The following is a 13,673-nucleotide window of genomic DNA, read 5'->3' as shown; positions in this document are numbered from 1 at the left end:
CTGCATGTACACTCACTGAGCATCTCTGAACACAGAATGCATCAAATCTCTTAAGTAGATTGGCTACAACAGCTGAAGTCTAAAAAATAAGTCTAATAGATGCCTAATAAAGTTCTCAGTGAGTGTATGTCTCATTTGTGTGTTGTGCGCAGTGAGTGTATGTCTCATTTGTGTGTTGTGCTCAGTGAGTGTATGCCTCATTTGTGTGTTGTGCTCAGTGAGTGTATGCCTCATTTGTGTGTTGTGCTCAGTGAGTGTATGTCTGACTCATTTGTGTTTTTGTGTGCTTCCTGCAGGACGTGAGTGACAGGATAGAGAAGGAGCCGCTGGACGGACCAATCATCCGGCAGCTAGAGCGAGGGGGGCGGGCAGTGGTGCAGGGTGACTGGAGGGAGCACATCACTGTCCCCTTACAGACCGGTAAGCGCTGCTGTCGTTAATGCGTACTACGCTGTCCTAACACCACAGACTACTGCAAAACAGTTTTTAGGTAAAATTCTTCAATGTGACTGTGGTGATTCTGCATTTTTGATAGACGTGTAATTTGAAGTATTTTCTGTTTGTTAATGACTTTCAATGATATTTTGTTCCCGGTAGATCTGCGCAAGTTTCGTTCATATAAAGGCGGATCAGTCCGGGATCTGCTCCGAGCCATGAGGAATAAGGCAGGTTTCATGAGCTGACTGTAGTGTGTAATGAGACTGTAGTGAGACTAGTGTGTAGTGTGACTGTAGTGTGTAGTGTGACTGTAGTGCGACTGTAGTGTGTAGTGTGACTGTAGTGTGTAGTGAGACTGTAGTGAGACTAGTGTGTAGTGTGACTGTAGTTCGACTGTAGTGTATAGTGTGACTGTAGTGTGTAGTGCGACTGTAGTGTGTAGTGTGACTGTAGTGTGTAGTGTGTAGTGTGGCTGTAGTGTGTAGTGAGACTCTAGTGTGTAGTGTGACTGTAGTGTGTAGTGTGACTGTAGTGCGTAGTGTGACTGTAGTGTGTAGTGTGACTGTAGTGTGACTGTAGTGTGACTGTAGTGTGACTGTAGTGTGTAGTGTGACTAGTGTAGTGTGACTGTAGTGCGACTGTAGTGTGTAGTGTGACTGTAGTGTGGCTGTAGTGTGTAGTGTGACTGTAGTGTGACTGTAGTGTGTAGTGTGGCTGTAGTGTGTAGTGAGACTGTAGTGTGACTGTAGTTTGTAGTGTGGCTGTAGTGTGTAGTGAGACTGTAGTGTGTAGTGTGACTGTAGTGTGACTGTAGTGTGTAGTGTGACTAGTGTAGTGTGACTGTAGTGCGACTGTAGTGTGTAGTGTGACTGTAGTGTGGCTGTAGTGTGTAGTGTGACTGTAGTGTGACTGTAGTGTGTAGTGTGGCTGTAGTGTGTAGTGAGACTGTAGTGTGACTGTAGTTTGTAGTGTGGCTGTAGTGTGTAGTGAGACTGTAGTGTGTAGTGAGACTAGTGTGACTGTAGTGTGACTGTAGTGTGTAGTGTGACTAGTGTGTAGTGTGACTAGTGTGTAGTGTGACTGTAGTGTGTAGTGTGACTAGTGTGTAGTGTGGCTGTAGTGTGTAGTGTGACTGTAGTGTAGCTGTAGTGTGTAGTGAGACTGTAGTGTGACTGTAGTGTGTAGTGAGACTGTAGTGTGACTGTAGTGTGTAGTGTGACTGTAGTGTGACTAGTGTGTAGTGTGACTGTACTGCGAGTGTAGTGTGTTGTGAGACTGTAGTGTGACTGTAGTGTGTAGTGTGACTGTAGTGTGTAGTGAGACTAGTGTGACTGTAGTGTGTAGTGTGACTAGTGTGACTGTAGTGTGTAGTGAGACTGTAGTGTGACTGTAGTGTGTAGTGAGACTGTAGTGTGTAGTGTGACTGTACTGTGTCGTATGACTGTAGTGCGACTGTAGTGTGTAGTGTGACTGTACTGTGAGTGTAGTGTGTTGTGAGACTGTAGTGTGACTGTAGTGTGTAGTGAGACTGTAGTGTGTAGTGTGTAGTGTGACTGTAGTGTGTAGTGTGGCTGTAGTGTGACTGTAGTGTGTAGTGAGACTGTAGTGTGACTGTAGTGTGTAGTGTGTAGTGTGGCTGTAGTGTGTAGTGTGACTGTAGTGTGTAGTGTGGCTGTAGTGTGTAGTGTGACTGTAGTGTGACTGTAGTGTGTAGTGGACTGTGTTATAAGAGATGTGGAATGGGCTGTGAGTTTCATACTTCTTCCCCATTGGGGTTTACACGCGACCTCCATGCATGTGCTTGGTTCTGCTCTTTGAGAAGACGGTGTTGAGCGGTGCACTGATACACCTTCCCCACCCTCCATCTTGTTTCTCCCAACAGAAGCACCACTACCGGGAGCTGCCCGCAGACGTGCAGGAGACGCTGGGCTCCATCCCCGATGAGTTTGTGTCCTACTTCACCTCCCGCTTCCCCCACCTGCTGCAGCACACCTACAGGGCCATGCATACCTGCGCACACGAGCGCCTCTTCCTGCCTTACTACCACTGCAGAGGGACCCCGACAGAAGCCATGCCAGCCCCCACACTCACCCAGCCTGCCCCCACACAAACCCAGCCTGCCCCCACACTAACCCAGCCTGCCCCCACACTGACCCAGCCTGCCCCCACACTAACCCAACCTGCCCCCACACTAACCCAGCCTGCCCCAACACAATCCCAGCCTTCATCTACAGAAACCGTGCCTGCCCCCACACAAACCCAACCTGTCCCAACACAATCCCAGCCTTCATCCACAGAAACCGTGCCTGCCCCCACACAAACCCAGCCTGTCCCAACACAATCCCAGCATCCCCCCACACAAACCATGCCTGCCACCACACAAACCCAACCTGTCCCAACAGAAATCCAGCCTGCCCCAACAGAAACCGTGCCTCCCCCCACACAAACCCAGCCTGCCCCAACAGAAACCAAGCCTCTCCCCTTACAAAACCCGCCTCCTCCAGTTCAAAACCCGCCTCTCCTTGCACAAGCCCCGCCTCCCCACAGACCAGCCCAGACTGCTCTAACAGAAACCCTGCCTCCCCTTGCACAAGCCCCACCTCTCTCTGTACAAACTCTGCCTCCCCCCAACCCAGCCCTGCCTCCCCCCAGCCCAGCCCTGCCTCCCCCCAGCCCAGCCCAGCGCTGGCCCGTCCAGGAGGCCCGGAGAACGGACTCCGTGTGAGAGACAGGCGGGTGATGGGGTCGGTCCGTGGCCGCGGCTTTTCGCATTTTCTTGCCTTAAGAGGTGAACGCATTCCAGGGCTGGCCGCCTTCCCCCGCGCCGGTGGGTGAAGAGCCTGCAGCGCTCGGACCTCGCCTCCGGGGGGCGCCTCCCCTTCCCAAGTGCCTTCGCTGCGTCACTGTGGAGCCGGGAAACGGCACTGCCTAGAAGAGCTTGCGAGCCCTGTGCTTTCAACGAGTATCACATGGGTCCAGGCGTACCTTTCATTTAGTCTATATTTTTGGCAAACTCCCTGTAAACCCCACCGCCCCCCAAAACTGTTGATGGGGCGGGGCGTCATACACTTTGCTTCAGCAAACTTGGGGGGGACTACAGCTGTTGTGTGCGATTCTCAGTGTTTCTTAGCGAGTGTTATGGGTGTGTCGCATTGATTCTGATAAAGGATGATGCGCTGTGGCCAAAGTTCCTTATCCTCTCGACACTGCCCCTGCGTTCACCTGTGGGACTCCAGTGGGAGTGCTTACCGTCCGCGTGGCCAATACCTTTAACCTGCCTGGAATCTGAGGCATTTTATGGTACAGGGAGTGTTGTGAGGTTTAAATTCCAAAGGTGACCAATTTATTATTGGGTAACTCTTTTGTTTATTGTTTGTTTTTTTTTTTTCCGTTTTTTTCGATTTTGGGCAGATTTAAAAATCGCCCTCCCGTGTGGTTTTATGTGGTACATATGATATGGCTTCAGGAGATCACCTTGTAAAAGTTTATCAGTTTATTTGTGAAAACTTATGGCTGGCTTTCAGTGCTAATAGTGTTTAAACGGACATATCTACTGTGCTTTGAGGCAAGTACATAGTGCACAGAATCATGAAGCGTCAGATCTTTGCCTCCGTAGGTAAATAGTAGGTTAAAACTATTTTTAAAGGGATTTACAACATTTAAAAAGTATATAATGATCATCGTAGCTATGAGCTGTGCTTGTAGCAGACGGATAACCTCACTGTGAAATATATGTGCAGGGGTACTCTGCTTAAATAAGAGTATGGAAACACAAGAGTAAATGCTGATTTATACATTTGCTTGATTCTGCCCCCATAAAACTCCTGTCTGATGAGGTTTTAAAGCATTTTGCCAAACTTGTATTATCACTTGGCTGCTTTTGTCCTTTCCAACATTTTTTTCTTAAATCTGTATATTAATTGCCTTGTTTTATGTCAAAACTGTAATGTACAGTATCTCTGGGGCCAGGGTGTGCAATGTGTGTGTCTCATTCCCAGTCTACAGGTCACCGTGAAGATGAAGGTGTAAATGTATTGTGTCATTTTTCACACCCAGAATTCCCACTGCCATCCAGAAGGGTAATACTTGAACATGATACTTCAGGAAGAATTTTACTCCTTTTTGGTGTCTGCTATGAGTAGCAGTTTTCCACAAAATGATTTTATTCAATGAAATACAAAGAAAAAACAGGCATTAACAAATCACGGTATAGCATCCAATATATATTTTGTATTAAAGAGGAAGAGATTTTCACTTTCAAGTTTTTTTTTTGCAAATGATTTTGTAATGGATTTCAATTTTTGGATTTGCTTTTCAAATGCTATTAGAATGTGTCCAATGTTTTTAGTGGTGTTAAGTGATATATTTTTTTCTCCAATATTGGCTTGTAGTTTTGTTAATTTTTTACGCTCCCCAAAACATTACATGCAAACTGCTGAGATCCAAATAAATAAGCATACTGTTTATTTAATTCAGTGTGTTTTCAAACGTCTTCTAATTATAATTTGGGGAATGGGGGTATTTGTTGTGCTTGTAAAATTGTACCACCATTAAGGCACAATTTGCGTTTTTGGAATCGGAAGAAAACCACCGCACATGGGACAGGCTATTAGGCCCAAGACGATAAACAGCCCTGTGAATGCCACAGTACAACGTGTTCAGCCTCACACTGTGAATTCCAGGCATTTACCCACCCACGGTAATGCAGTGTGTCTGCTTGAAACCACTGAAGAAGAAAGGATGCCTTCCTTAGAGATCGTGGGTGTGATCAGTGTGACGATTCCACTGGGTGTCTTTGAGGATGAAAAAGTTGATTAGCAGTTTTCCGGGGGAGCTAAAGTAAGCTGGATGAATTTTTGGCTTGCAGAAAAAAAAAAACTTATTGGTGAGTTTGTCCGAAGGGACACTCATTAGGATGTTTTAAGTTCTGAATGACCCTCCCAGATGAAGTAAGGACCAAATACCTTCCAACAGCTCCAATATATACCACCACCCAGGAAGTGCTGGGAGCACTGTAGCGCAGCCGGTCCTTTGCGAGTTGTAAAAGGATCACTCCCAGTGACCTTTGTTGCAGAGCATGCTTTAAAATGAGAATAAAATACCCACAGAAATGTCTTCAGTACTCCTGAGACAGCCTGAGATATGAATTGGAAGTTGCAATGAAAGCCAAGAAAATTAGTCCAAGAACATCATTTTGTTGCAGACAGTCACATGACCCTGAACAAAATGTGCGAGGAGTCCCCTCTACGGAACTCTGCTGTGACTCACAAATTATCCCCAGATTAAAAAATACAGTTTGCACAGAAAATTATTGAATTTAATGAACAGCATCCACTAGGTACCTCTTGACATATGTTGTTGATTAGTGAGGAGTTTGATAGGCAGTATGTTACCAAAATTTGTGACTAGTTTGCAGGAAGGCATTGATCATTCTTCTGTTTCCACTCGCCTCATTCTGTATGTGGCTTTACTCAACACACATTTAAAACTCCCATCTCTCTCAATCTCATTGTGAGGTTCTCTTGCCACTGCCCGGTGGCATCTGCTGAGGTGGGTCCATTTGAACCAACCGGTTTTCATGCATTTCACTGGATTAACAAGTGTGCCGATGGTAGAACTAATCAATTATCAAGTAGCACATAGCTTCTTTGTATCCTGTTAGGCAGATTAAATCATAAATTCAAGTTATCTGTTAAAAATACATCTTAATCAATGTAACCTACACTTATCAAAAAAGATACACCACTCTTATCTACCCTATCTAACCACCAAAAACAAAACCTGCGCTTCACATTGTTCATGATCTACACATTGTAGATCTTTTCTAGTCTGTTTCCCCAGTCTGTGTGAGGAGAAACAAGTCTACATGTATCTGCAAATAATATTGATAAAATGCACAATTTCATAATGAAATAAATAAATGTATAAGGTCTGAGCCACGTGTTATTTAACCTACACTCACTGAGCACTTTATTAGGAACATTTTTACTTTATTACACCTACTTATTAATGCTATTATCTAATCAGCCAATTGTGTGGCATTAGTGCAATGCATCAGATACACAATCATGTAGATATGGGTCAGGAGCTTCAGTTAATGCTCACATCAACCATCAGAATGGGGAAAAAATGTGACCATGGAATGATTGTTGGTGGAAGACAGGATGGTTTGAGTATCTTAGAAACTGCTGATCTCCTTGGATTTTCACGCATGCTAGTCTCTAGAGTTTGCAAAAAATGGTGAAAAATAAAAATTCCAGTGAGCAGCAGTTCTGCAGACAGAAACGCCTTGTTAATGAGAGATGTCAGAGGAGAATGGCCAGACTGGTCAAAGCTGACAGGAAGGCGACAGTAGCACAAATAACCACACAATACCAGAGTGGTATGCAGAAGAGCATCTCTGAACACAAGATGCATCATAACTCTTAAGTGGATAGGCTACAGCAGTAGAAGTCTAAAAAATAAGTCTCATAAATACCTAGTGCTCATTGAGTGTATGTCTCTGACTGTTTTTTTAATTTCTCATAATGGCTTCCTTGACTTCATGTTCATGTTGACAAATGGCAATAATAGACTCCATTGGCAATCAAAAGCCTAGAATCAGGATGACATTCTGAAAGCTCTTACACCTGTACTAAGGAAGTGATTGAATACACCTGGCTAATCAGAAACAGCTGACCAAGCCAACTGTCCAAAATGTTTGGTTCTCTAAAATGAGGGACTGTAATTCCAACAGGATCACCCAATATGGATGTAAATACCCTCAAATTAAAGGTGACAGTCTGGATTTTAAAGTTATTTTAATGTATTTATTTCAAATCCAATGTGCTGGAGTACAAGAGCTAAAAGAACAGAAATGGTAGAAAATTTTCCAGTGTACAAACTTTGCATTTTGTGTCTGATGTTTTCTATTAGAAGTGCCCATTTTAACAATATTGCTTTGTGTGCTAATGAAGCCATTTTGGACAGTGGCTATGTTTTACCAGAGTTATGTGTTTTTTTGTTTGTTTATGGAGCTTTTGAATTGGTTGCTGATAACTAGGTTTATTATCATGAATAAACATCAAACAATGCAAGGAGTGGCAGAGGTGGTGTTCCACCAGAGAGTGGAAATTCTTCTAAAATTATATCAATACGTGTCCCTTGAAGGTAACATGCAAAATGTGTGCTGTTATCTGTTAACGAAAATCAATTGTCTGTACAAATCTTGGGTTATTATTCATGGTTGCATGTCTACTATGTTTTTGCCTATTTCAGCAGTGACAGTTAAGCCTCCATGACAAAATCAAATTATACTGGTTCAGCTGGTTTAGTAGTGGTGTCATGATCATCTTGTTGTATCACATTTTCTCATACTTTTCAGCACACGTGCAGATACTGTCCTGATGACAAATCTCAAGCTTAATTGCTTTCGCTTTCCTATCCACCAGCTTATTTACCTGAAATGTATTGCTGTGTTTGATTTGTAGAGTGAGGGCCTTGCTCAAGGGCCCAACAGCTGTGCCAATTTTATTGTGGCTACACCGGGATTAGAACCCCCGACCTTGCGTGTCCAAGTCATTTACCTTAACCACTATGCTACAGGCCACCCAATATAGTCTATCCACTATGATAACTCAGTTTGCATTCAGAATTTGGACTCTTACCCTTGCCATATGCAAAATTTATTCAGCACTTTATAATGTATTCTTAGCACACCACTTAGGTTTTCGTTTACACTGTCAATTATAAAGGGGACGGTCATGCCATGACTGCAGGTATATGTTAATACAAAATGTTCCAGCCAACAGCCCAATTCCTTGCTTTATTTTAATTTTATTTTAATTTATTGATATATTTCTTATTTTATTTACTGTTTCTCACAGTGAATCGAACAGCACATTTGATCTCTGTTTATGTGACAAATAAACAACCTTGAACCTTGAACATTCTATCTATCTCTGCCTAAAGAATAATTATGCTTGAATCCCACCTCCAAATCCACACTAAAGAAAACAAAACCAACCGCAGCTCCGTGACTTTAGGGTGTATCTCTCAGGAAATCGAAACTTATGGAGTAATAAAGCTATTCAGCTTGACTTTTTGGCGAATCAGAATCGGAGGGCTGAGTTTCTATAAATTTATGATTTTAGACTGCTGCATACAAAGTTGTCTTGAATGCAGTCGCGACACTTGAAGAAATCTCCTCGGGTTCGTATTCTTTTTTTTGTGCTTCAGATGATTTATGTTATTGTATAAGAGAGATTTATATGTATAATGAAACATACAACTGTGATTATTATGATATTCTCGAATAGCTACTGTTATTCTTCATTGATTTTGAATTATTTTTTATTATTACGCAATGATGTAAATACGTAACTCTACATGCTTGAGATAAAGTGTCTTGTTTGTCCTGGTGAATTAGATTTTCACTGAACATGGTTACTTCTGTTTATAGGTTAATAACATCGGCTAAATCCTGCTACTTATGGCCTAACTTCCCTATACTATATCCATATAGCGTAAGAAAAAACAACATATAGGCTACTTCAGACTGACGCTTTCCAGCACAAGGTGAGTAAAATCTCAGTTTAGGTGCTTCTGGCATAGGCAATATGCGTACATCCTACAATTATGCTGTGATTTCATCCCTTTTAAATATTTTAAAATATTTTATTCCACCCATCGGAAGCTGTTATTGCAATTTTATGCGAAATTAAAATTAGCGTGCACTTTAGAAATCAGAGTAGTGTATAACAATTCTGTGGCCTTATTTCTTGATTTCTGAAGGCGTGTGCTGTTCCTCGTGACCTTGTTGGTATGAGTTAACCCGCAACATGCTATTAATTATTCATGTAAAAATGGACAGTGGTTGCACAGAGTACTATTGAGGGGTAGTACATATCAAGGGTGGATGCTCTGAAATATCACCCTTGATGAATTACTCTTGAATGGTTTCATCTTCTCTCATCTTCTGAACAGACATGCTCAAGAAGGAATGAATGAGAAGACACAACTGTTTAGGTGTATTGGGCAAGACCACAGATTACTGCATCACTTGCCTAGTCTAGAAAATTAATATTTCATTCATTTTGAATAATAATGTTTTTTTGTTTTTTTTATTCACCATCCATCTAACCATTTTTATTTCATTTTATGCTGTCTGTATTTTGTATGACAATTAAATGACATTTTGAAGCCACAACCAGGTATTTCCTTTTCTACTATAGTTCCACCTTATGTTCAACTATCTCTCTTGGCTCGGTTTGGTTTCTGTGGTCTCGCCCAATACACCTAAACAGTGAAAACAGCAACACTCTCCTCACAATGAGTAAGTGTGAAAAATCTTTTTCTGCAGTTCTTATTGGACTTTAATTCAATTTCAGAAATAATAAATGCTTTATAAACAAACTACTTGTTACAATGTTGAAAAAATACTTTTTGTGTTTTTATTTAGTGGAAGGACATAACTGTCAACCAGTCGAAAAATGGAAGGAATGTGATGTCAGCTCTTGGTTGAAGTCCATAGGAGTGAAAGAGAAATACATTAAGAAAATGACTGAGGAAGTTAGTGGGCAAGTTCTTCTGAAACTAACAGAAATCTATCTGAAATTGGAAATTGGAATGAAATCGGGGCAGGCTCACTTGATAATCCAAAAAAGGAATGAGCTGATCGAGTCTTCACGAGTGCAAGAACCTCAAAAAGCCCTGAAAAAGAGAAAAGGTGTCAATGAGAAGGAGCAATGACACAGATGCTGGACCAACACAAGTCCCTCCAGATCCAGAGAATAAGTCACACCAGGAACAGTCAGTGAGTGTGTTATCTACAAAGACGGACTGTAAACCACGGCCTGTAGGTAAAAAGGGTTCTGAATGTACATACTTACGGCACAGTGTACTTCCGCCTGAATCTGGTGTTTCTGACCTTATCACACCTTGTCGTGAATACAAATCGTTAGCCAAAGCAGCTACATTATCCCATCAAAAGCTGCAAGTAAAGTTTGCTAAAGAGGTTTTTAAATTTGGCTCTGCATGCATGAATATGCGGTCCAATGGTACCATACATTTTGGAGTGATGGACAGTAAAGGTAACACTGGCTGTGTACATGGTGAGGTAATAGGTGTTCCTGTGAAAGAGAAAGCCATATACATTGATGCATTTAAGTACATTAAAAAATGTTTCTCAGAGCAGAATAGTGAACATGCGCGAAGGTGCATACATGAACCAGAGTTCATAAAGGTTGGGAACGGCCCAGAGGATCATTATGTCATAGAAGTTGACATTGTGCCAGAAATAAGCATTGTGAGAGACAAACTTTTCTCTGTCCGTCTACCATATTTGAAAGGAACATCAAAGAAAGTTCAGTTTGAAATGGAAAAATTCTATGAGAGAATAGGCACTGAAACAGCATCAGTTAGTAATCTGAATAGGTTCTACCAATGTATAAAAGACAGAGATGCATGGAGAGAAAAGGCTGAACTGCCTTGGCTTATCAACACACCAAATATCGTGCCATGCCAAATCAACTGCGTGTTTCTAACAAATTTGTGAGAATTTGAGCTCCATTGACTTCATGAAGATGAACATGAAGATATTCTGTGTCTTTCACTTTGACCCTGATTCTAACCTGTCTGGATTATGCAAGAAATACCATGATCACCATGCCCCAAACTTGCATTTCCTGCATAGTTACAAAATTTCAAGTGAGATGAACATCAGTGCATTTGCAAGCCATTTGAACTTGTTTGAACAGGTTTTTGCAATGGACGAAATGGCTACCGTTGAAATGAAACTCCCTGTGATGAAATGACCTGGATCAAGACTGAAAAGAGTCTTCTGAAGGTGGCAGTGTCGGTGATCTGTAAACAAGTTCTTCCCCCAGGCACCTTTTCAGTGATTTTTCTTCTCACTTCACCAGTGGAGCTACCAATGGTTCACGCTTTCCACGCTACTTATGAGGACATCATTTGTATTTCGGAATCTGAAGAAAATTACACCGCTTGGACAGGCTCTGCTAAGATATCTTGCCCTGAAAATGACTTGAAATGAAACTTAAAGAACAGCATCCACCGGAGCACCTCTTGACATTTGTGTTGATGAGTGAAGAGTTTGATAGGCAGTATGTTACCAAATTTGTGACTGATTTGCTGGAAGGCATTGATCACTCTTCTGTTTCCACTCGCCTCATTCTGTACGTGGCGTTACTCAACACACAAGGTTGGTTACCATTTCTTTATTCAATCAAATACCTACAGCCTGCCTGTACAAGAGGTATACTCACTGCTCACCTGCATTTTGAAGAGGGCAAGGGAAATGTGTTTTTCTTGAATTATTTTTGAATTCTTGCACTTGGTCACAAATGTTACAACTTAGTGCTTTTAATTTCCAAGAGTTAATTGATTTTGTAATCTGTTAAAGTTGAGGTAGTAGCACAATGATTTTACTACAGCCTTACTTGTTAACATTTAACTAGAATGCATACATTAACCCTCCTATTATGTTTGGGGTCAATTTGGGGTCACAACTCACCAAACCAATTAATCTTTTTTTTCCATCTTGATACTGTATCATTTTATTTATGTTCCATTTTGGTGGGATTAAATAGTAAACATGCAATAAACATAATTCATTGTTTTCAGAAGTCCTGTTCCAACAGGTGCATGTGTTGTATGGGCTTATTTTGTATAATTTTATATATAGAAACTGTATAAAATGTCAATAAAACTATATGATTTTTATTTTTATCTCAGATTTCGTTGTGGATGATGCTGGTGGCATTTTCACATACAGGTGCCAATCTTTTACTTCCTGTACCTCAGGCTCTAAAATGAGATGTTTCTCACAGATTTGTAAGATTTATGGATAAAAGGCTTGTCATTTGTGAAGAGTTACAGAAGCATCTTCTCTGCTCAAGTTAAAATTTCCGCAAGCCTATTATTTAACCTACACTCACTGAGCACTTTATTATTACTTTATTACACCTACTTATTAATGCTATTATCTAATCAGCCAATTGTGTGGCATTAGTGCAATGCATCTGATACACAATCATGTAGATATGGGTCAGGAGCTTCAGTTAACGTTCACATCAACCATCAGAATGGGGAAAAAATGTGACCATGGAATGATTGTTGGTGGAAGACAGGATGGTTTGAGTATCTTAGAAACTGCTGATCTCCTTGGATTTTCACGCATGCTAGTCTCTAGAGTTTGCAAAAAATGGTGAAAAATAAAAATTCCAGTGAGCAGCAGTTCTGCAGACAGAAACACCTTGTTAATGAGAGATGTCAGAAGAGAATGGCCAGACTGGTCAAAGCTGACAGGAAGGCAACAGTAGCACAAATAACCACACAATACCATAGTGGTATGCAGAAGAGCATCTCTGAACACGAGATGCATCATAACTCTTCAGTGGATAGGCTACAGCAGTAGAAGTCTAAAAAATAAGTCTCATAAATACCTAATAAAATGCTCATTGAGTGTACGTCTCTGACTGTTTTTTTAATTTCTCATAATGGCTTCCTTGACTTCATGTTCATGTTGACAAACGGCAATAATAGACTCCATTGGCAATCAAAAGCCTAGAATCAGGATGACATTCTGAAAGCTCTTACACCTGTACTAAGGAAGTGATTGAATACACCTGGCTAATCAGAAACAGCTGACCAAGCCAACTGTCCAAAATGTTTGGTTCTCTAAAATGAGGGACTGTAATTCCAACAGGATCACCCAATATGGACGTAAATACCCTGTAGGGGTGCTCGCACGGGCTCCAAAATATGTAGGGGTCCTCGCACGGGGCTCCAAATTATGTAGGGTCCTCGCACGGGCCGCCAAATAACGTAGGGATTTTACTCTCTACGAAACCGGGGCGCCAGTTAATGTTATGTAGCAGTATAACTGCAAAAAGTAATCAGTCTCATAAAATTACTGTTATCAGAAATATCCAACCACAAATTTAGTATTTCAATTAATAATTAAAATAACCAATATTAATGACTGAACATACCGATAACCTGAAGGTTGGACGTTCTTCGAAAGACTGCTTTAACTCGGCTCTCATGTCTATGTGATTCCAAAACGGACACCAGGGTTTAATGAAATATATTTATTAAACAACGTACAAACACAGAACAGATAAACTAACGGGAATTAGTAGGGGAAGTTAGGGTGTGTGTGTGTGTGTGTGTGTGTGTGTGTGCGGGTGTGGGTTGAACAAAACGCGTTCCGCGTGTCGCTTGAACAAAGGAAA

The 13,673-nt window shown here is 41.5% G+C and overlaps 1 pseudogene; it reads left to right on the top strand.

Moving 5' to 3' along the window:
- The first annotated feature begins 296 nt into the window (after positions 1–296).
- On the top strand, positions 297–11,470 carry LOC134016304 (sterile alpha motif domain-containing protein 9-like; annotated as a pseudogene).
- Positions 11,471–13,673: the final 2,203 nt, after the last annotated feature.

Source organism: Osmerus eperlanus, unplaced genomic scaffold (assembly GCF_963692335.1).
Source record: "Osmerus eperlanus unplaced genomic scaffold, fOsmEpe2.1 SCAFFOLD_579, whole genome shotgun sequence".
Taxonomy (NCBI): domain Eukaryota; kingdom Metazoa; phylum Chordata; class Actinopteri; order Osmeriformes; family Osmeridae; genus Osmerus; species Osmerus eperlanus.
The sequence above is the reverse complement of the archived record's forward strand: the minus strand, read 5'-3'. Positions and strand labels throughout refer to the sequence as shown.